Genomic DNA, 22528 nt, shown 5'->3' with positions numbered 1-22528 from the left:
AGGATAGCAGTTATCTTATATGTTCATCCATTCTCTGGATAAATCATTATCAATAAGACATCTTAGAAATTTTCTAAAAGGTGCATGCCAGGCAGGGTTTGTTTCCCAGAAGATGATGGGATAATTAAAATCTCCCCTCATAACTATTTCATATCTCTTCGGAAACTTTCCATTTGCTTTTCAAAGAATCATCACACTTATAATGGTTCTTGGTTCACTTATAATCCAGTTTACTGGGCTGAGGGAGCAGGGCCTATAGTCAAGCTCAAAAATTCCTCAGGTGTTGGCCAGCTTGACAGACACCAAGAATAGTTTCCTGTAAGCTTCAGAATAGTAAATTGTATGTTCAAAGATGAATATCAGCACATATCTGAAAATTTTAAGAACACTAGGAAATATTCTGAATTTATTTAAAAGTGCTTTATAAAAGCTTGGGAAACAGTTGTGTAATAATGCTGGCCAATAAACACATTTAAATTGATGAACTTAAAGAAATAAATAAATTGGACTTCCGGGTGGCGCTTCAGCGGCGAGGATGGTCAGATTCGACCGCCGGCCCTTCGATCCTGTTGAAGCGGTGGAATAGCCGACAATCAGCTGTTCCGCTGCTCGAAAACCCTTCTCCTCGGGCAAAGAGGGGAGGGGTAGCTTCCAGGTAGGGGTTGAGCTCCCCTAGAGCCCCAGAACATTTGTTCTGGGGCATGAAGGGTGAGAGCCCCACAGAAGCCTGGAAATGCTCTGGACGAAGGACTCTTCTGCTGTAGCAGAACAAGACGCTGAATCCACTCCTACCGGATCTGATTGACATCTTGAGTGACGGTAGCAGCAGAGTCGATGCAGGAGCAGTATAAATATCAAGTACAAAGCTTTAACTCTGAAACTCAAACTCTCTTCCTGCTCCAACGATCGTTTTGAAAGAAGGGGAAGATGGCGCCTGACTGATTTTTTTTCTTTTTAACAAGAAGCGAAAGTGTTTTTCTTTAAAGTAAAGTGACTGTTTGAACTGAGTTGGAATATGTAAAATGGACTTTTAAACCTTAAAAGAGCTATTTATAATTTGGAGGTGCTAAAAAGTTATTTTCCAAATTTGGTTATTTCACAGTTTAACTACAAAGTACTAGAAAGTGAAAGTGTGTATTGAAAGTCATTAGTTGCAAAAATGGCTCCCAAACCACATAGACCCGTTTTTAAAAGTGCGGAGGCATTGTTTGTTCAGCAATCTGGAACGCAGCCTTTGAAGTTACCCCCCAAAGCTGCTGCATCTGTATTGACTTTAAAAGATTTACAATATGCTCTAAACGATGCCTTAAAAATTCAGTCTGAAAAAATATTTGAGAAGGTGGCAGAATTTATTGGAAAGGAGAGCAAGAAAATAAGGGAGGATACTTTGATGGCACTTCAAGTGTTTTCAGGCTGTATTGAGAATCTGGATGAATGTGTGGAAGAAGTGAAACAAAATAATCTGATGCTGGAGGCTAAAATGGGTGAAGTGGAGAATAAAATGGAAAAACCTGAAGATGAAATGATGATGATGCAATAGAGAGATATGGAATTCACCCTGAGGATCAGAGGTTTGAAAGAAAATCCGTAGGAGAATCTGGAAGAGATGTTGGTGGATGCCCTGGTGCCTATTTTGGGGTTTCAACTTGAGGATTTTTTTGAGAAGATAAAGTATTTTGTGTTAATTCTTGGATTGCTAAACAAAGGAAACTGCCAAGGGATGTGGTTGTGTATTTTACAAAGAGAAAGATTAGAAATGAGATCATTCAAATCTCTTATAATAAAAGACTTAAAGTGGCTAATCAGGAGGTTTTGATTCTGAAAGAGATTCCTCCAAGAATATTGAGAAAAAGGAAAGATTTTTTCTTTCTGACAGATGAATTAAAGAAACAACAGCTTCGGTTTAGGTGGGAGATACCAGTGGGGATTGTGGTGAATTATTCTGGAAAAAGATATTGTCTTAATACAGTAGGGAAGGGACATGATTTTTATTCTAATGTATTGAAAGCAGGCTTACCATCATCCTCAGAAGTCAAAAAGGAAAGGAAGAAGAAGAGCAACAGTAACAAGAAATAGTTTCGGAAGCTGTGCAATCCTTGGTTTTATTTAAAGATCTTAAGATTCAAAGAAGGACACGGGTCGCATTTAGATTTAAGGAATAATAATAATAACAGTAGAGATTAATGGAGGACTTTGATAGAAATAAGATTTAGAAATGGAACTTGTTAAAGATTGTAGGATAATTAAGTTCTAATAATGGTGGATATTTGGGGATGGTATTTACAGTAGATCTTAAAAATTAGTATGTATGTATTTAAATTGTTAGTCTAAATCTTGAAGATGTGGTTGTGATGATGCAATGTATTATTATGCATGGTTGAATTATAAAAGATTACAATTTTAAAAGTTAACGTAATTTAGTGGAATATGTAAGATCTTTAAGAAAAAGATATTTATAATTAATAATTATAGTAGAATTTTTGGTACTGTTATATTGGAAGAAGGTTGATTTATTTATTATAGAAGAATGGATTTTGAAAGTTTTGAATTAGATAGAAATGGTAGAATTTGGAATATGTGAAGAATATTTGTAATGGGGATATATTATGATGTTTAAGGAGAGTTAAAGCACGACTGGATTTAAAGTGTAATTATGGTTAGTTAGTATATTTTAGATTAAGATTGTGAAAATAATACCCTGTATTCTGCTTTGGGAAGTCAGGGGGGGCAGGGGGAGGTAGGAGTATTGGGTGGGTTAGGGTATGGGGTAGGGGTAGGGGGGATGGTGTTTACGTTTAAAAATGCACTTTAAAACTTTTTAATAAAAAAAGAAATAAATAAATTGCTGGTTCTTTTTTTTAATTGTAGGAAAATAGCTTCTGTACTTCTATAGTTTGGAGGTAATTCCTGCTTTTATTTTATTCATTCATTCATTCATTCATTGGACAGTGGAGGATATATATATGTAGATCTAGAGTCTCGGGTTTCTTCCCGCGTTCCTTTCATCTTCAGAAAGTTGTGGCGACGTTTCGACGAAATCCCATCCGTCATCATCAGGCCGGAGTGTTTCTCCTGCTGCTACCAGGAGCAATGCGTGGTCTGGCTGTTCCTTTCTTTCCAACTGCCGGTGGGGCTGTGTTCTGACTGGGAGGAGGCGTGGCTGCTTTCTGCTTGGGTGGGGGTGTCCTCCGGCTGGGTGGAGGCGTGGTTGTCTTCTGATTGAGTGGAGGCGTGGCTGTCTTCTGATTGGGTGGATGCGTGGCTGTCCCCTGATTGGTTGGAGGCGTGGCCGTCCTCCGACTAGGTGGGGTGTGTTCCGAATGGGTGGGGTTCTTTGTTGCGTTGTAATATCCTGAGTGTTGTGATTTGGTGTCCTGAGGAGTGGGCTGTGTAGTGGCCTCCAGAGCTTTGTTTGGCTCCGAGTTCGAGGACCTGCTATGTATCTCTGGTATGGGTCAGTCAGGTTCGTGTGTGCGTTATTCTGCTTGGGTGATGGCCCTTTTGCTTGACTTGTTCTGTCTTCTGTGTGGGAGAGTTTTTGTTCTGGGTGTGGATGAGTCTTGCTGGGGCTGGTGGCATTTGGGGTTGTTTGTTGGTTTTTTAAATTCTTATTTGCTGAAATTCGTTTCTCTATCAATGCTGGTTTCCAAATGGCATGTAGGCGGGAGGTGTCGTCTCGCTTGTTCATACTGTCTGGGTGTTTTTCTATTTCAATGGCTTCTCTGATTATTCTGCTATTGAGATGTTCTATTTTGGCGATTGTTTTTGTACCTTCAAAATTGATGTTGTGTCCCGTAGTGTTTATGTGTTGTACTAGTGAGGATGTGCGATCTTTCTTCTGTACCGAGTTCTTATGTTCTTCTACACGTACCTCTATTCTTCTGTTAGTCTGTCCGATGTATGTTGCTGGACAGGAAGCGCATGGGATTTGGTATATGCCCTGGTTTTCCAGTTCTATTTTGTCTTTGGGATTTCTCAGGATGGTTGATATCTTTCTGTCAGTGTTAAATGCGGTTTTGATGTTATGTTTGCGTAGTACTTTACTGATTCTGTCAGTTGTTCCTTTTATGTAGGGCAAGATGGCTCGTCCGTTGTTCTGTTCTTCTTCTTGGATGTTTTTCTGTTTCTGAGTCCCCTGCTGAATCATGTTGGTGATTTGGTTTTTTTGGAACTTGTTTGCTGTCAGTATGTCTGTCAGGGTGTGTAGTTCTGTTTGTATATGTGTTTCATCTGCAAGGCGTCTGGTTCTTGTTATTAGTGTTTTGGCTACTGAATTTATTTGTGCTGGGTGATGATGTGATTGCGCATTGAGGTAACGGTTGGTGTGTGTTTTCTTTCGGTAGACTGTGTGTCCTAGGGTGCCGTTTTGTTTTTTATATATAAGTACATCCAGGAAAGGTAACTGGTTGTTTGTTTCAATCTCCATGGTGAATTTTATTTTGGGATGTAGGCTGTTCAGGTGTGTTAAGAAGTTTTCTAGCTCTTTTCTTCCGTGGGGCCAGATCACGAAGGTGTCATCCACATATCTGAGCCACAGTTTTGGTTTGTTTGTAGTCTTTTCCAGAGCGTTAGTTTCAAATTCTTCCATGAAAAGGTTGGCGATAACTGGTGATAGAGGGGACCCCATTGGTGCGCCTTCTATTTGTTTGTATCTCTGGCCTCTGTGTATGAAGTATGTGTTTGATAAGCAGTGTTCTGCTAGTTCTATAATATGGTTTGGTGGTTGGTATTTGCTTCTTATTGTTGATAGAGCTTCTTGGACTGGCACCTGGGTGAATAGTGATACCACATCGAAGCTGACTAGCAAGTCTTTTTGGTCTATCTGTAGATTTTTCACTAATTCTATAAAGTGGTATGAGTTTTGTACATATGAAGCTGCCATTTCTGCATGAGGTTGTAATTGTTTTGCTAGGTATTTAGCTAAGTTTTGTAGTGGTGAGCCTATAGAACTTACTATGGGTCTTAGTGGGATTCCATCTTTGTGTATTTTGGGGAGGCCATATAGTTTTGGGCATCTGGATGACTTCTCCCTAGGAATGATTGTTTGTTGGGTTTCTTGGCTTATAGAAGTTGATTTTATCTTTTTCTTGGTGGTCTTTTCTAGATAGGTTGTGGGATCTGTATATATAGGTTTGTATGTAGTTTCTTTGAGTAAGTTGGACAGTTTCTCTTCATAGTCTGATGTGTCCATTACCACTGTAGCATTGCCTTTATCTGCTGGTAGTATGATTATGCTGTTGTCTTTTCTTAGGTTTTGCAATGCTACTTGTTCTTCTTTTGTTAGGTTGCTTTTGGGTGGTTTGCTTGTGCATAGGATGTGGGTGATTTCATGTCTGACTTGGTCTGCTTCATCTGCATTGAGTTTAGTTAAGCTGGTTTCAACTCCACATATGATGGTTTCTGTGGGAATTTTCTTTGGTGCAACAGCGAAGTTGAAACCTTTTGCTAGGACGTTTGTTTCTGCTGTTGTTAGTCTTTTTTTTTATTGAAAAGTTTTATCATACATTTTATCTTTGACAGTCCCCCCTACCCCTCCCCTATCCCTCCCTCCTTACCCCTCCCCCCCTCCCCACCCCCCCACCCCGACTTCCCAGAGCTGAGTACAAGGTATAAAAAACAAAGAAAGAATCATAAACAACCATATGCTAACAACCATAGACTCTAAAATCTATCACTCTCTAGCTCACATAGGATAACTACAAACACTATTAATATAGAATATATAAAAAAAAACAGAAAAAAAAAGAAAGGAAGACTTATTCAAATACTACATGAAACTTCTTAGTCCCATATTTGTTCTGGATATACTCAATCCATTCCTCTTAACAGTTTAATAGCCTCCTTAGACTTCACAACCTCTAAATTCAAAATCAAAGCCTTTTCTTTTTCCTTTATTTCATTCTCCAATTCTTCCCTCCTAGCTTCCACAGCACATCTATGTTTATTGTTCATATATATCAACACCCCTCTCAAATAGGCCTTGCTAGCATCCCAAACCATATCCATAGAGGTGCCCTTATTCATATAAATTTCAAAAAAACAAACCCCTCATCCGCTGTTTACATTCTTCCACATTTCTCTGGTTTCTAAACAAATTCTCATTTATGCGCCACGAGCGCCTATCTCTATTCTCCTTATAAATCTCTAACCAAACTGGGCTATGATCAGAAATAGTTCTTGCCCATATCTTCACCTTCTTAATCCTTAAAAAAAAAGTCATTAGTCAACAAAATAAAATCGATCCTGAAAAAAGATTGATGTCTGTCAGAAAAAAAAGTATGATCCTTTTCATGCGAATGTCTTTCACGCCAAATATCTCGCAGTTCCAAGTCATCCTTCATTTCAAAATAGGATTTAGACAGTCTAGCATGACTTGGGCCGTGCTTAAAAGCTCCAGCCTTGTCCATCTGTACATCCAAAACACCATTCCAATCCCCCATAAAAATAAAAATTTTATAATCCAACTAGGTAAACTTTGTATGAAATAAACTAAAAAAGTCAACTTGTTGTTGATTAGGAGCATATAATCCAACTAAAAGCATCTTTTGCTTAAATAGGACTATCTTTTTTAGGCCATGCTCCTCCCACTACTTGGCTGTAAATACATTTTAGAAATTCCATAGACTTCTGCTGATCTTATTCTTTTATTTTTTTTTGATCGTTTTAAAGCAGCACGCGTCTCCCTCTGCTCTCTAGAATCATCCAAAGAAGTTGTAGCTTGGTCTCCTCCAGCACCATTCTCCTCTGTCTGTCCATCTTCAGCCTCTTGGTGTTCTCCTTCTCCAGATCCCTTTGCAACTTCCAAAAGTGATAATGGGGTTGCTTTTAAAACGTTATTGTAAAAATCACGCGCCTGCATCACAGTAGCCAAACGGTACCTTTTACCTTCATGCATCACCATCAACCCAACTGGAATCTCCCATCTGAACCTTATATCTCGTTGCTTGAGCTCTTGCACTACAAATGTAAAATCCTTCCTTCTCCTTAAAATCTTTGGAGGAATTTCTTTTAGAACCAAAACTTCTTGATCAGCAATCACGACTTTAGTACCATAAGCAGCTTGAATAACTTCGTCTCTAATTTCCCTCTTTGCAAAATAAACCACCACATCTCTAGGTAGCTTTCTCTGTCTGGCAATCCATGAATTCACATGAAACACTTTATCCATGCCTCCCTTTATTTCAGATGCTGGCTGCCTCAATACTACTTCCAAAGCCTCAGAAATCAGCTGCTTTAGATCTTCCTTAATATTCTCTTTTAAACCTCTGATTCTAACAGCGTACTGCATCTGGTAATATTGAGCAAGACTCAATTCTTTGTCCATTTTGTCTCTTAAATCTTCATTTTCCAGTACTTTTGCTTCTAATATGGCATTTTTTTGAGTCAAATCTTCCACTTTTTCATCCAAATCTTCCACATATTCAGCCACTCTATACACTGAAGACAAAATGTCTACCTTCATCACTCTGTACTTCTCTTCCATCCTCTCTTCTATTCTCTCCTCCAATTTCTCCAACTTCTCCTCCATCTTTGCAAATTTATCACCCATTGCTTCCAGAATTACCTGGGCAAATTTTCCAAGAGCATCTTGTAAATCCTTCGGTGTCAATACATCAGGAAGAAACAACGCTTGCAATGATGAATGCTGCACCGGAGAAGTTCCAGCACTCCAAAGAGCTTTTGGGAGAGATTTAGCCGCCATCTTTACTTTCACTTACTACGCACTTTCACTTTTAAATTTATAAAATCCATTAAGCTAGAAAGCAGCAATGAAAATCCTCTTCACCTTTTCCTCCTGTACCGCTCTGCCTGCTCCTTTTATTCCATAGTCTTTCCTTCTGGCAGGAGTGGTCGCAAACGCCTGGCTCCGCTCCAGAAATCACGGAGCAGAGACGCTGACCAGCTGGGAGCAGCCCAGGCTACGGGGAAGTTCGATCCTTCAGCCACCCAAGCTTTAAGCTCAGGCGGCCCCGGAGAACTCAACCCCTACCTGGGGGCTCACCCCCTCCTCTTCTCCCGAGGAGGGGGCTTCAAATCCACCCGAACAGCTGATCGGCGCTGTTTCGGGTGGAAATAACACAGCTGAGCCGCAGGCAGCCCGAAAGGGCTGTCTCCGGCGCCGCGCCGCCACCGGAAGTCCTCTGCTGTTGTTAGTCTTCTGTGGGAGATGTTATGCACTACTTGTTGTAGATGTTGTTGTGATGTGGTTGTTTGGTTGTTGTAGTTCTCTAATTGTTTGAGTTTCTTTGAATGTCTGTTGTTTTTATAGATGGTTTCTGTTTCTGCTCTCCAAACCGCCAGTTGTTTCACTTTGTCCCATAGTATCGGGTGAATAGTGTTGCTGAGTTTGAGATGTAATGTTAGTAGGTCCTTGTTTGTTTGGTCTAATTGAAATCTTTTATTGTGGAGTTCATTTCTTAGTAATGCCATTTCTGTTCTTCTTAGAATGCGTTTGGTTGAAGTGGTGTTGATGTGGAATTTCAATTTGAAACAATTTGGTCTTATATTTTGGTCTCGACATTGGCATAGGAAAGGTATGTCACTTAGTATTCTTGCTCTTCGTACTTCTGCCTTTTCGTAAGTCCTGGTTAGTTGGTAGATGTCCTCCCCGTAGAGGTATGATATTTGTTTTCGTAGATTCTCGCGGGTGTCTGTATGTGTAGATCTAGAGTCTCGGGTTTCTTCCCGCGTTCCTTTCATCTTCAGAAAGTTGTGGCGACGTTTCGACGAAATCCCATCCGTCATCATCAGGCCGGAGTGTTTCTCCTGCTGCTACCAGGAGCAATGCATGGTCTGGCTGTTCCTTTCTTTCCAACTGCCGGTGGGGCTGTGTTCTGACTGGGAGGAGGCGTGGCTGCTTTCTGATTGGGTGGGGGTGTCCTCCGGCTGGGTGGAGGCGTGGTTGTCTTCTGATTGAGTGGAGGCGTGGCTGTCTTCTGATTGGGTGGATGCGTGGCTGTCCCCTGATTGGTTGGAGGCGTGGCCGTCCTCCGACTGGGTGGGGTGTGTTCCGAATGGGTGGGGTTCTTTGTTGTGTTGTAATATCCTGAGTGTTGTGATTTGGTGTCCTGAGGAGTGGGCTGTGTAGTGGCCTCCAGAGCTTTGGTTTGGCTCCGAGTTCGAGGACCTGCTATGTATCTCTGGTATGGGTCAGTCAGGTTCGTGTGTGCGTTATTCTGCTTGGGTGATGGCCCTTTTGCTTGACTTGTTCTGTCTTCTGTGTGGGAGAGTTTTTGTTCTGGGTGTGGATGAGTCTTGCTGGGGCTGGTGGCATTTGGGGTTGTTTGTTGGTTTTTTAAATTCTTATTTGCTGAAATTCGTTTCTCTATCAATCTACGAAAACATATATATATATATATATATATATATATATATATATATATATATATATATATATATATATATATATATATATATATATATATATATATATATATATATATATATATATATATATATATACTGTCTATGCCTAATTACTTTAATCTATAGAAAACAAAGATTTGCTTGCAATCTTTATTACGGTCTCTCCTTCTATACCAGTCTATTTAGTATCTGTCCTATTTATAAAACAAACTAGGCCCACTTGGAGTGCAATGAATGTGATTAAAATTAAAGTTGTGGTGAAATGTGTATGTTCAAATCCCCAAAGAGGGGACTTTGCTGCTTTTGTCTGAAGAGGTTCATCACTAGTGCAGAAGGGGGACTGGAGCTATGATAATGAGGATTATCCTTCCCTTCTACAAGTTTAAGCACGAAATGCCCCTAACACTGAATCAAAGTCAAATGACAAAAGTAAGTAAACAAATACATAAAAATTTGGAAAGATATTAAAGCCACTACCAACATCAATTAATTAAAATCCTGGTGAAAGGAAATTTGCCCATATTTATTTCAAGCTGGAGGCTTCACAGCCAGAATGCAAAGAGAGGACAAGAATAATATCTTGCAAGATCATTTGGGATATTTTTTTTAAGTCGTTAATCTTGGAGAAGCAGCCAGGGTTCTTCATGATGATCATTTTATCACTGACAGGATTAATCCTTGCTCCTCCTGGATGGTTCAGGTTACTAGGAAGAGAATAATGAACTGGGTCTTGAGTCAAGGCCTCATTGTGGAAGATGGGGATTCTGGTAGCCTTGAAAGAGGGTCTGGTTATCTGTCACCCTATCTCCAACTGTCTCTTTTTAGGGACGTTGTGCAGAAGGTAATGCAATAGCAATTCAAAGAACTCTGGAGGAAAAGGATCATTTGGACCTTTGGCCACCTGGATTCAGGCCTGGTTGCTCTCATTGATGATCTATGGCAGGATATGGATATAGGGAACGTGACCCTGCAAGTCCTGCTGAAGCTCTCAACAATCTTCAATAAGGTCGGCCATGGTGTGCAGCCTCTGAGGATTGGAAGTTGGCTGGGGGGGGCATCAATTTGAGGATAAAAATCAATCTTATTCCCTTAGGAAGGATTCTTCTTTTTCCTATGTGGGCACTCCAAGATGATGGTTACAGGGAAGAGCCCATGTATGGAGTGTCCCAAGACTCAAGCTTCTCACCAGCTTTTACATAAAGCTGCTGGGTGAGATGATTTGTCAGTTGTCAAGGTATATATCTCCAAGGTGGACAGATTTGGAAATCAAGAGCATGCAAATTGCTATTTTTATTATAAAGTTATAGTAACAGCCTTGCAATCTGATTGCACTTTCCCCCTCCCTCCATTCACGTTTCTGGGAACTAGGAAGGGGTCTTGAACCAACACTTATTCAGATTACAGATCTAGCCTGGACTCAAAATTTATTTCATCTGGCCATTGTCTTGGTTGCGGCTCTTTCTTCCTGCTCCTCAACATTATTTCTTCAGCCCATTACATATGTTCAGGATGAGGAATCATCAGTAAACTGATAATAATTAGTTATATATCAATATTCCAGGCTGAAGGGGTGAAATTCAGTACAGGTTCTGTGTTTTCAGACTGTTTCAGACTGCCATGTTCCCTACATTAAAAAGAGAGAAACAGGCTTAGATGTACTCGAAGCAAAATATAAGGGATATTTTTTTTTTGGAGGCCTGCTTATTTTCTATGTCGTACTAGAGCTATATGTGACTCTACTACTCTGAAAAAGCAGATTTGCAATCTACAGGTCTTTCTGGAGTCACAGCTGCTGCTGGAATTATCAGAGGAAGCTGTGGTCAGGAGGGACTTTGCTCAGTTCTGGCTAGAGCACCAGTTACAGCCTTTCTTGGATTAGGAAGCACTATGTGCAGTCTTTATTGCCTTTTCATAGGTACTGTATATTGCATTTCTGTTTTCATTGGCCTTGAAGATTACCTGTGCATTTCAGAACAAAGTACAGAAGAAAGATGCCCATATGATATATATCAGAACCATATTGCACTGTTAGCAGGTGAGCTGCACTGCTTACCAGACTGTTTTCAAATGCAATTCAAGATATTGGCCATCATCTTTAAAGCCCTGCTATGGCTTGGAGGCTAGGTATCTTCAAGACAGTTGTTTTAAGATACAATGTGCCCACTCAGTGCATATAAACATAGAACATGTTAAAGATCCCGCCCTAACAGTAGGAAGTAGAATAGAATAGAACTCTTATGTTGACTATTTCCATAATTTGTCAGTTTATAGAAGTAGATGAAAGAACTCCTTACAGAAATCTGGAGCAGAATAGACTAGACTAGACTAGACTAGACTAGACTAGACTAGAATAGGATAGGATAGGATAGGATAGGATAGGATAGGATAGGATAGGATAGGATAGGATAGGATAGGATAGGATAGGATAGGATAGGATAAGGTAGGGTAGGGTAGGGTAGGGTAGGGTAGGGTAGGGTAGGGTAGGGTAGGATAGGATAGGATAGAGCTGGAAGGGACCTTGGAGGCCTTCTAGTCCACCCCCTTGCTCAAGCAGGAGAACCTACACTGTGTCAGACAGGTGAATGTCCAGTCTCCTCTTAAAAATCTCCAGTGATGGAGTGCCCACAATTTTTGGGATAAGCTGTTCCACTGGTTGATTGTCCTCACTGTCAGGAAGTTTCTGCTTAGTTCCAGGTTGCTTTTCTCTTTGATCAGTTTCCAACCATTGTTTCTCATCCTTCCCTCTGGTGCTTTAGTGAACAACCTGGCCCCCTCTGCCTTGCGGCAGCCCCTCAGATACTGCAACAGTGCTATCATGTTTCCCCTATTTCATACTAAGAATGGCTATGGGACTAGCCAAATCAAGTCCCATAGCCATTCTTAGTATGTTTTAGTCTCCAGGCCTTTGATCATCTTAGTTGCTCTTCTCTGAATTTTTGCCAAACTCTCAACATCTTTTTTGTGATATGTGGCTGTAGTATTCCAGGTATGGTCTTACTAGGGTTTTATAAAGCGGTAATAAAACTTCGTGTGATCTTAATTCTATGCCTCTATTTATACAAGCCAGAATTGTATTAGCTTTTTTGGTTGCTGCTGCATACTGCTAGCTCATAGTCAAGTGATTGTCCACTAGGACTCCAAGATCCCTCTCACAGTTATTGCTAGTGAACTAGATTTCACCTAATCTGTACATGTGCATTTAATTTTTCCTGCCTAAGTGTAAGACTTTGCTTTTCTCCACATTGAAACTCATTTTGTTGGATAGGGCCCATTGTTCAAGTTTGTCAAGATCTTTTTAGATCCTGAGTTTGTCTTCTGGGGTGTTGGCTACTCCTGCCAGCTTGGTGTCATCTGCAAATTTAATGAGTTCCCCTTCAATTCCCTCATCTAAGTCATTTATGAAGATATTGAAGAGTACTGGGCCTAAAACGGAACCTTGTGGTATCCCCACTACTTACTTCTCTCTATGTGGATGTAGTGCCATTGAAGACTACTCATTGAGTATGGTTTGTTAGCCAGCTACAGATCCATCTGGTGATGATATTGTCTATTCCACCTTTTCCTAGCGTACCAAGGAGTAGGTTGTGGTCTACCTTGTTGAATGCCTTACTGAAATCTAAGTATTCTACATCCACTGTGTTTCACTGATCTATTAGTTTAGTCACTTTATTGAAGAATGAGATGAGATTGGTTTGGCATGATCTGTTTTTAACAAGCCCGTATTGGCTACTAGTCATGACTTTGTTTGTTTCTAGTTGTTCGCAGATCTGGTTTTTTATTATCTTTTCTTCCCAGGTATTGATGTTAAACTGATTGGTCTGTAGTTTCCTGGGTCCGTTTTTTTTTCCTTGCTTGAAGATGGGGACTACATCAGCCCTTTTCCAATCCTCAGGTACTTCCCCAGTGTTCCAGGATTTTTGAAATATGTGGTGCAGTGGTTCTGAGATAACATCTGCCTGCTCCTTCAGAACTCTGGATGTAATCTGTTAGGCCCCAGTGATTTAAATTCATCAAGGTTGGATAGGTGTTCTCTTACCATTTTCTTGCTTATTTTAATTTTTGTTTCTGGTATGTCTTTTACAGTGTTTTTTTTAATGTGTTGGCCTATAGTTTCTTTTTCTGTGAATACTGACACAAAGTATGAGTTAAGCAGCTCTATTACCTGTAATGTCCTTGCTGTCTTGTCTCTTTAGTGGGCCTACAGTTTCCTTGATTTTTTTCTTGTTGTTAATGTGTTGAAAGAAACTTTTTTTATTGTCCTTGATTTCTGTTGCAAGTCATTGTTCGTTCTGAGCCTTTGCTTTCCTGACTTCATCTTTGCATATTCTGTGAAGGTTTCAGATATGTTTAAAGTACCCAAACAGATTATGCTTTGGAGTTAATTCTCTGATACGGAATACTGTATTTATATTCATGTAAATATTAATTTATATTATAATTATATGAACTGAAAGGGATGTAGAGGAAACAGCATTGACTCCCCCCATGGATATACTTGGATTAATGACTTATAGTTCATGGCTACTATTGTAAAGTGTGATGTCACATGATTGCATTACTTACCAATGGCATTTTTGGCAGTCCCAGTTGCCATTGTTAAGTGAGGACCTAACAGTTCATTAAGTGAGGTCACCTGATTGCAATTTTTGACTTCCTGCTGGTTTCTCCATCAACTTTACTTGTGAGAAGCTAGTTGGGAACATAGGAAATTGCAATCACATGACCTTAGGGATGTTATGGTGGCCAAAACTATGAGGACCTGTCATAAGCCTTCCCCCCCCCCTTGTTCAGCGCCCTTGTAACTTTCAACAGTTGCTGAATGAATGGTTATAACCTGAGGATAACCTGTAGAGTAATAATTGACATATCATTCTCTGAACATCTAGCTGCATTTCTGTCCAGATATGGGATGGGAAAAATTATTTTTTATGCTACCCAAACAACATGCAAAGAATCTCACCCCAACCTATAGGAAAGGCTTAAACTGGCTACCTGCCAAGGTTGAGAATTTGGAATACAGAACAATACATGGTCTGGCAGGAGATCTGGTAAAATAATTACTCTTCTGCTTTTTGTAGACACCAAACGACAGGGAGGAACCTCAACCTTCCAAAGAAATGAGCCTGGAAGCAACAGGGAGTAAATAAGCAAATGTTTGAGTTATACCAATTGAGATCACAGAAGGAGCTATATAAGAACAAAGCGCGGTTCAAAAAAGAAAAAAAAATCTAAAGTAGCTAATTGTTACTTCTGTCATTTTCTGATACGTTTTTATTCAAGAACAATATAAAGTTGTATCAATATAAATAAATATAAGCTTAAGCAGCTGACACATTGGGAGTTCTGAGGATATGTGATGGGAATCTTCACAAAATGGTTGTCATTGCAGGGCTAATCACAAAAATCCATTTATCAGAGTGTAAATTGGAAAGTTTGTTCGTCTGCAACCCATCCAGGTCCCCCCTCTCCCCAGGAAGTTGGACCAGATGTGGTTACCTTTATCTTTTTTCACCATTCTGAAAAAATAAACCATACTCAAGAAACCATTATTTTTCTGCTTCTAAGAATAACTTTGGGACCAATGTGGAAATAAAGACGATGCTGGGCGTTACATTCATTGTGCCAAAAATTCAGAATACAAGTTGGATGTCCTACAAAATCACTTTACTCAACTGAGTCAGAAGATATCTGAAATTATATATGTAACTTCACTCAGTACCTGCAATTTCATTTTAAATACTTAACTTCCAAGAACTTCAACAATATCAACACACTTTTCTCTATAATACGCTAGCTTCCATTTTATTTATTTTTTTTCAAAACTAAGGTTTTTAAAAAAAAACTATTAAAAATAATAAAGGTGGTTCAGAGCAAGATGGGAGTAAGAAAGATGGCATAGGTCCCAGTGCCTTCCACATTAAGGATTCAGGTTTTAGACCAGCCTCCTTCAATATTGTACATTTTAGCTGTTATTCTTCAAGTTGCATTATGTTCAGGAGGTTCAGACCTTTAGATAGCACAGAGTTGGAGAAGAATGTTCTATAGAGAAGAACAGCTGAAAACAAAGACTAAGAAAACATGCAGAGTAAGTGTTGGTGGAATTCCTTCCAATTCTTTAAAATTAGCTTAATCACATGACCAGGAGGGAGGTGGGAAGTGGGCTTTGAAGGGAGGAAGCAGGTATTCGCTATCTCAGTTGCTACCCTTGATCCTAAAGGGATTTTTGTCCACTGGGCCATTTTTGAAGTCCAACATTTTTTTAAAAAAAATTTTTTGCTAGCTTCTCCTTTTACACCAAATTCAGTCCCGTTCAAGTTTGGAAGTTATTCTTTCCAAAATTGACTTGTAAGAATAAAAATGGACACTTAACCATGTACTTTTTTCCCTTCCACTGAGTCAGCGATATTGTAAAACAGGGGTATGTAACTTTCTCTAGGCTAAGGATCACACTTGGCTTTTTAATAGGTGTCAGGACTGCATTCCAAAATACAGTAGATGAAAATAAGGCATAATTATTATTTTTTCTGTCACATTAAAAATAACAATTGGTAACAAAGTTTTAATCTCTGAGTGTTTCACTGAAGCTTTACAGCAAATGTAAAGGTTTTACGCTTAGGGAGGAAATATTAAATGCACAGGTACAGATTAGGTGAAACCTAGCTCAATAGCAGTAACTGTGAGAGGGATCTTGGAGCTCTAGTGGACAATCATTTGACTATGAGCCAGCAGTGTGCAGCAGCAGCCAAAAAAGCTAATACAATCCTGGTTTGTATAAACAGAGGCATAGAATCAAGAACATGTAAAGTATTAGTACTGCTGTCAAGCCTGCCCTCATCAGCTTCTTTGCTTTGCTGACATCCATAAAATGCAAGGGAGGGGGAAAGAAATTGGGGAAGTAAAGGTTAGGTATAGGAATGGGGAAGAAAAGGGGAAGGGGAGACAAGCTATGGGAACCAGAAACCAGAATAAACAGGCCACCAAAGACACACAGCCTAAGAACAGAATGCAAACAGGTGCCAAATCTCAATGTCAAATTCCCTCTATTTCACCTTTTCAGGGCTCTGCCATTCTGGTGGCACGAGGGAGGTTTCACTCGTTTGGGAGGGCATTAGCGATAGCAGATGTATTTCCTTTACTTTGTTCTCTCCATCTTTAATCTATCCCTTTTGGTGTGAGGAAGGGGGAGGAATGTGCCAGGGGCCATCTGCCTTATCTCCACTCAGTTGTAAAGATGAGGCTATGCCTGGGAACCGTCCCTTATTGCTCAGGTTCCCATAACAACTTCGCACCTGTGGATTGGCTGGAAATGAACTGGACAGTTGGGGTCTAGGAAGGGGTTTGAAAAGGGATGTTTTAATGTAGCATTTTGCGCTGGAAGTCTTTAGATCTTGCCTTGCCTTTCTGCTTTCACTGACTCTCAATAAAAGTTCCTGTTTGAAGCAATTCCTGTTTCAAGAGTTGTGCTTTCTTGGGAGCACTAGCTGAGGCAGGACCTTACACTCCAAATCCATTTTCAAAACATCAAAAATGAATATTATTGGACCCTGATGGACTGGTAAAGGAGGGAAGGCCAGGGAAAGGGAAAAGTGCAAACTTTGCATGGGAAATACTCAGATCTAGCTTTAATTTCGCTGTTACCATTTGACTTTTTTGATTTCTTTCACTTCAAAGAAATAGAGTCGAGGGTCTTTGTTTCCTAAATGTCTAAGTCGGGACCTTGACAACTGCTTTAAAAAACCCTAGTAAGATCACACTTGGAATAGGTTACCATGTTATAAAAAGATGAAGAGACTCTGGAAAGAGTGCAGAAAAAAAAGCAACAGAAATGATTAGGGGACTGGAGGCTAAAACATATGAAGAAAGGTTGTAGGAATTGGGTTTGTCTAGTCTAGTGAAAGAAAAAGGCTAGGGGTGGTATGATAGCACTGTTCCAATATTTGAGGGGCTACCACAAATAAGAGGGAGTCAATCTATTTTCCAAAGTGCCAGAAGAAAAGACAAGAAACAATGAATGGCAACTAATCAAGGAAAGAAGCAGCCTACAATTTAGGAGAAATTTCTTAACAGTGAGAACAATAAACCAGTGGAACGGCTTGCCTTCAGAAGTTGTGGGTGCCCATCACTAGAGGCATTTAAGAAGAGACTAGATAGCCATTTGTCTGGAATGGTATAGTGTCTCCTGCTTGAGCAGTGGGGTGGACTAGAAGACTTCCAAGGTCCTTTCCAGTTCTGTTATACTGTCATTCTGTACCTCTATTTCAAAACAAAGAAAACACTTAAGAGACAATAAAACAGAATTACCAGCCCAGCAGACAGAGCTGTCAGTTCTCCCTCTTCCTTCTGCATGAAAAGTTGGAAAAATACACTTTTATTGTCAGATTCCCAAACCCTTCTTGCTTCTTTGCATATGTATTCCCGTTTGGGGCCTGCCATTCTGCTGGGACCGGGGGGGGGGATTATTGTTGCTTTGGAGAACTTTCACTTTCCACTTTTCCTCTCCTGCCACTATCTTAACGAGAGAAGGCTATGTCTCCGTTATCAGGGAGACAGTTACGGAGAAACGAAACTGGAGAAGACCTTGAGATGCGCGCCAACTTGTGCCAGTTGCCCAAACATCGTGCCACCTGTGGATTAGCTGGATTTCAAATGGACATTATGACTTTGGTGGGAGGAGGGAGATTGCTAGTTATACCCTTTGAGTGGGATTTTCCCCAGATCTTGCCTTGACTTTCCTACTGTCACTAGCCCCTAATAAAAGTTCCTTTTGAGACAATGCCTTTTTCAACAGTTCTGCTTTCTTGGTTGGTTAGCTGAAGTGGGTCCTTATGTAATGGTGAGGAAAAATTAGGGCACCATGGGAAAGTCTGGAGCAGAGAGAATTAATCCACTTGAAATGCTGTGGGGGAAGGGAGGTGGGGGGGGGGCTATATTATTAACCAAGGGCAATTGGACAACCAATCAGATGAAAGGATGGCCAGAGTGCCAAAAGTTGCAAACAGTAGAGTGTGGAAAGTGTTGTATCCCTGTGTCTTCACATTGCTGTTAGTTGTATGAGAATAGTAACAGCATTTGGGCAATCAGATTTATTATCAGTTGTATTTTGCCTGTCATCATAATAAAACATTGCCTACTGTATAGTGGAAATTGCACAACAGTTGCACACAGTTGTTGCTGTGCAGATTTTACTTGAGACAAATTCTGTGCTCAGCCATCCTTACTGCTCTCAGTAAATAAATACTGGATTGCTACAATACACATTTCTTTAGGAAATATCAAATGCTGTAGTTATTATGATTCATTTTTAAAGGTAAATAAAACAATGGTTTAACTGAATTATAAAAATAAATTATTATAGCCCACCATTTTGCAGGTTTAATCAGCAAAATGGTGGGAAGAGGAAAATTAAGGAAAAAAGAAGTGCTGGTATACTAATGCTCATATTATTTTTTTTTTATCTAGGCAGTAGTGATTATACTAACCACGGAAATTGTTTTGAACTAGATCTGGAACACCTTTTTCCAGAATGTATGATTGTTCGAGAAGGACCTTTTGAATGAAAAGCTCTGCACAATCCTAATAGATACCTCTCTTATCCCTAGTAATCACTTTGGAACTGAAACTATAATCATCTACCTGTGTTTCCCCAAAAGTAACACCTGGTCTTACTTTCTTTTAGGCTCTGAAGTAACTTTGCAACTTCTCGCAAAAAAAAAGATCTCGTGAAGTTGGAATTGATTGATTTTTTCCACCCCCACAAACTTTTGTTTCCCTGCATGAAGCAGCGGAGGATCATGAAGGAGAAATGGGACGGGGCTGGAAGTCAGGTAAGCAAAGACATGCAATTCCTGGGAGAAGCAAGGGTATCTGGGCATTGGTGTGGCAAGCTCTCCAGCTCCATGGGGAAGGGGCAGCCGGCATGGGTACTCATGGCAGGACTCCCGCACACTTCAGCACCCTCCCTCCCCAAGGCTCTGGAACTCACCTGCTGCTTTGATCCTAGGCTGCCACCTCTCTGCTCACCTCTCAGGTGGACCCATGCAGGCCAGGAAGGGGGCCTCCCTGGGGCAAAGGTCCCCTGCTCCAGCAGAAGGAGCATCGGCCTGGCCACCCACACCCTGACGCCCTTCCCGCCACCCAGCACGGCCGCCCCAGGGCTGCAGGGGCTGGCCTGGCACGGGAAGGGCATGCGACCTGCCCACACCAGTACTTGGCCCATTAGGACTCATGGCAGTTGGCATTCTGGTGGCAAACAGCCATGGCTGGCGGCAAACGGCTGCAGCTGGCGGCAAATGGTCAGATTCCCCCTCCCCCATTCACTTCACCTCATTGCAGAGGCACTGGCAGCTCCCCCCCTTACCTCGTGTCTTTGGTGGAATCAACAGCCGGCCATCTGTGCAGGCTCTTAGGTAGGGCTTACTTTTGGAGGGAGGGCTTATATTAGGCCCACCCCCCAAAATCAGCTGGTGCTTAAGTTTTGCGAGAGGGCTTACTTTCGGAGAAACATGGTATATACACATTTTGCAATTCCAGCAAGATGTTCTTTGATCCACTGCAGGTTTATACATCCACTAAATTCAACTAGGCTTATTCTCAACCGTGTGCACATTGACTGTATGTAATAATATTTAAGTCATTATTTCTGAATATGGATCTAGTGCTTTTCTGAAGAAGTGCTAAACCGACGTTAAAAAGAATAGCCCTACAGGTGGGTTTCTGGCATGGAGATGGGGAACAGGATGAAGGATGACAGATCAACTGATAATAAGCTAGTGCCATCCTTGACTAGTGCTGGCAGTGATTGTGGCTGGCAGGATCTAGAAATAGCCAGCCAGTAGACAATATGATATGAATTCAATATTTGCCTCTCTTTTTCTTCAGGAGCTTGAAATAGTTAGAATTATTTCATTTCATTTATTTAATTTATATGGCCACTCATCTCATAAGATGCAACTCTGGGTAGCTGAAAGCTCATAAAAATGCAATAAAAAATAACCATCAATAAACAACAATATATTTAATTTGTATATTTAATTGGATGTTTTGGTGTTTTTGTTGGTTTTACTGTTTTAAAATGTTTTAATATTTTTAAATATTTTTTTTAATTGTAAGCCACCCATAGTCATTGACTGAGATGGGTATGCATATAAGTTAAATACATACATACATACATAATATAAAAAGCATATAAAGGCCCATTTCCTTCATCACAAACCATTGACTTAACTTCAAAGTTGAATGATCAATTTGTCATAAACCTCATATCTCATCTGTACTAATTTCAGCATCATACATGCTGAAAATTACTACAGTTTATAATAAATATCTTAATAAAAGAAATCTATAATAAATGGAATTTTAACTCATTAGAAAAAAGAGAGCAGGCAAGTTTGGCCTTGGAGTACAAAATGAAGCAGGGCACAGGCTGATAGAATTTTGTCAAGAGAATACAATGGTCATAGCAAACACTCTTTTCCAACAACCCAAGAGACGGCTCTACACATGGACATCACCAGACGGTCAACACAGAAATCAGATTGACTATATGCTCTGCAGCCAAAGATGGAGAAGCTCTATACAGTCAGTAAAAACAAGACCAGGAGCTGACTGTGGCTCAGACCATGAGCTTCTCCTTGCAAAGTTTAAGCTTAAACTGAAGAAAGTAGGGAAAAGCACTAGGCCACTCAGGTATGAATTAAATCATATCCCTGTTGAATATACAGTAGAGGTGACAAATAGATTTAAGGAATTAGATTTGATAGACAGAGTGCCTGAAGAACTATGGACAGAGGTTCGTGACATTGTACAACAGGTAGCAACCAAAACCATCCCAAAGAAAAAGAAATGCAAGAAAGCAAAATGGCTGTCTGAGGAAGCTTTGCAAATAGCTAAGGAAAGGAGGGAAGCGAAAGGCAAGGGAGAAAAACATAGATATGCCCAATTGAATGCAGAATTCCAGAGAATAGCTAGAAGAGATAAGAATGCCTTCTTAAATGAACAGTGCAAAGAAATAGAAGAAAACAATAGAATAGGGAGGACCAGAGATCTTTTCAAGAAAATTGGAGAGATGAAGGGAACGTTTAATGCAAAAATGGGCATGATAAAGGACCAAAATGGTTCCAGTTCCCTCCCTTCCATCCAGGACATAGCACAGAAGCGTTGTTTGAACAGGGTCTGTAAGATTATCTGGGACACTACTCATCCTCTTCACAACCTGTTTTCCTTGTTACCTTCTGGGAGGAGGCTTCGTGGTATCCGTAGCAGAACTTCCAAATTCAGCCATAGTTTCATTCCATACAGCATTAACCTTGTCCATAGGGTCGCTAGAAGAGATAAGAATGCCTTCTTAAATGAAAAATGCAAAGAAATAGAAGAAAACAATAGAATAGGGAGGACCAGAGATCTTTTCAAGAAAATTGGAGAGATGAAAGGAACGTTTCATGCAAAAATGGGCATGATAAAGGACCAAAATGGCAGGGACCTAACAGAGGCAGAAGAGATTAAGAAGAGGTGGCAAAATTACACAGAAGAACTATACAAGAATGAGCTTAACGTCCCTGATAATCACAATGAGGTGGTCACTGACCTCGAGCCAGACATCCTAGAATGTGAAGTGAAGTGGGCCTTAGAAAAGCTGAGCAACAACAAAGCTAGTGGAGGTGACAGTATTCCAGCTGAGCTATTCAAAATCTTAAAAGACAGTGCAGTAAAAGTGCTACACTCAATTTGCCAGCAAATTTGGAAAACTCAACAGTGGCCACAGGATTGGAAAAGATCAGTTTACATTCCAATTCCAAAGAAAGGCAGTGCCAAAGAATGTTCAAACTATCGCACCATTGCACTCATTTCTCATGCTAGTAAAGTCATGCTTAAAATCCTACAAGCTAGACTTCAGCAGTATGTGGATCGAGAACTACCAGAAGTACAGGCAGGATTTCGAAGAGGCAGAGGAACTAGAGATCAAATTGCCAACATACGCTGGATCATGGAGAAAGCTAGGGAGTTCCAGAAAAACATCTACTTCTGCTTCATTGACTATGCCAAAGCCTTTGATTGTGTGGATCATAACAAACTGTGGCAAGTTCTTAAAGAGATGGGAGTACCAGACCATCTTATTTGTCTCTTGAGAAACCTATATGCGGGTCAAGAAGCAACAGTGAGAACT

Source organism: Vipera berus, assembly GCF_964194415.1.
Source record: "Vipera berus genome assembly, chromosome: 3".
In the NCBI taxonomy this organism is placed as follows: Eukaryota; Metazoa; Chordata; class Lepidosauria; order Squamata; family Viperidae; genus Vipera; species Vipera berus.
Note: the sequence above shows the minus strand (reverse complement) of the source record.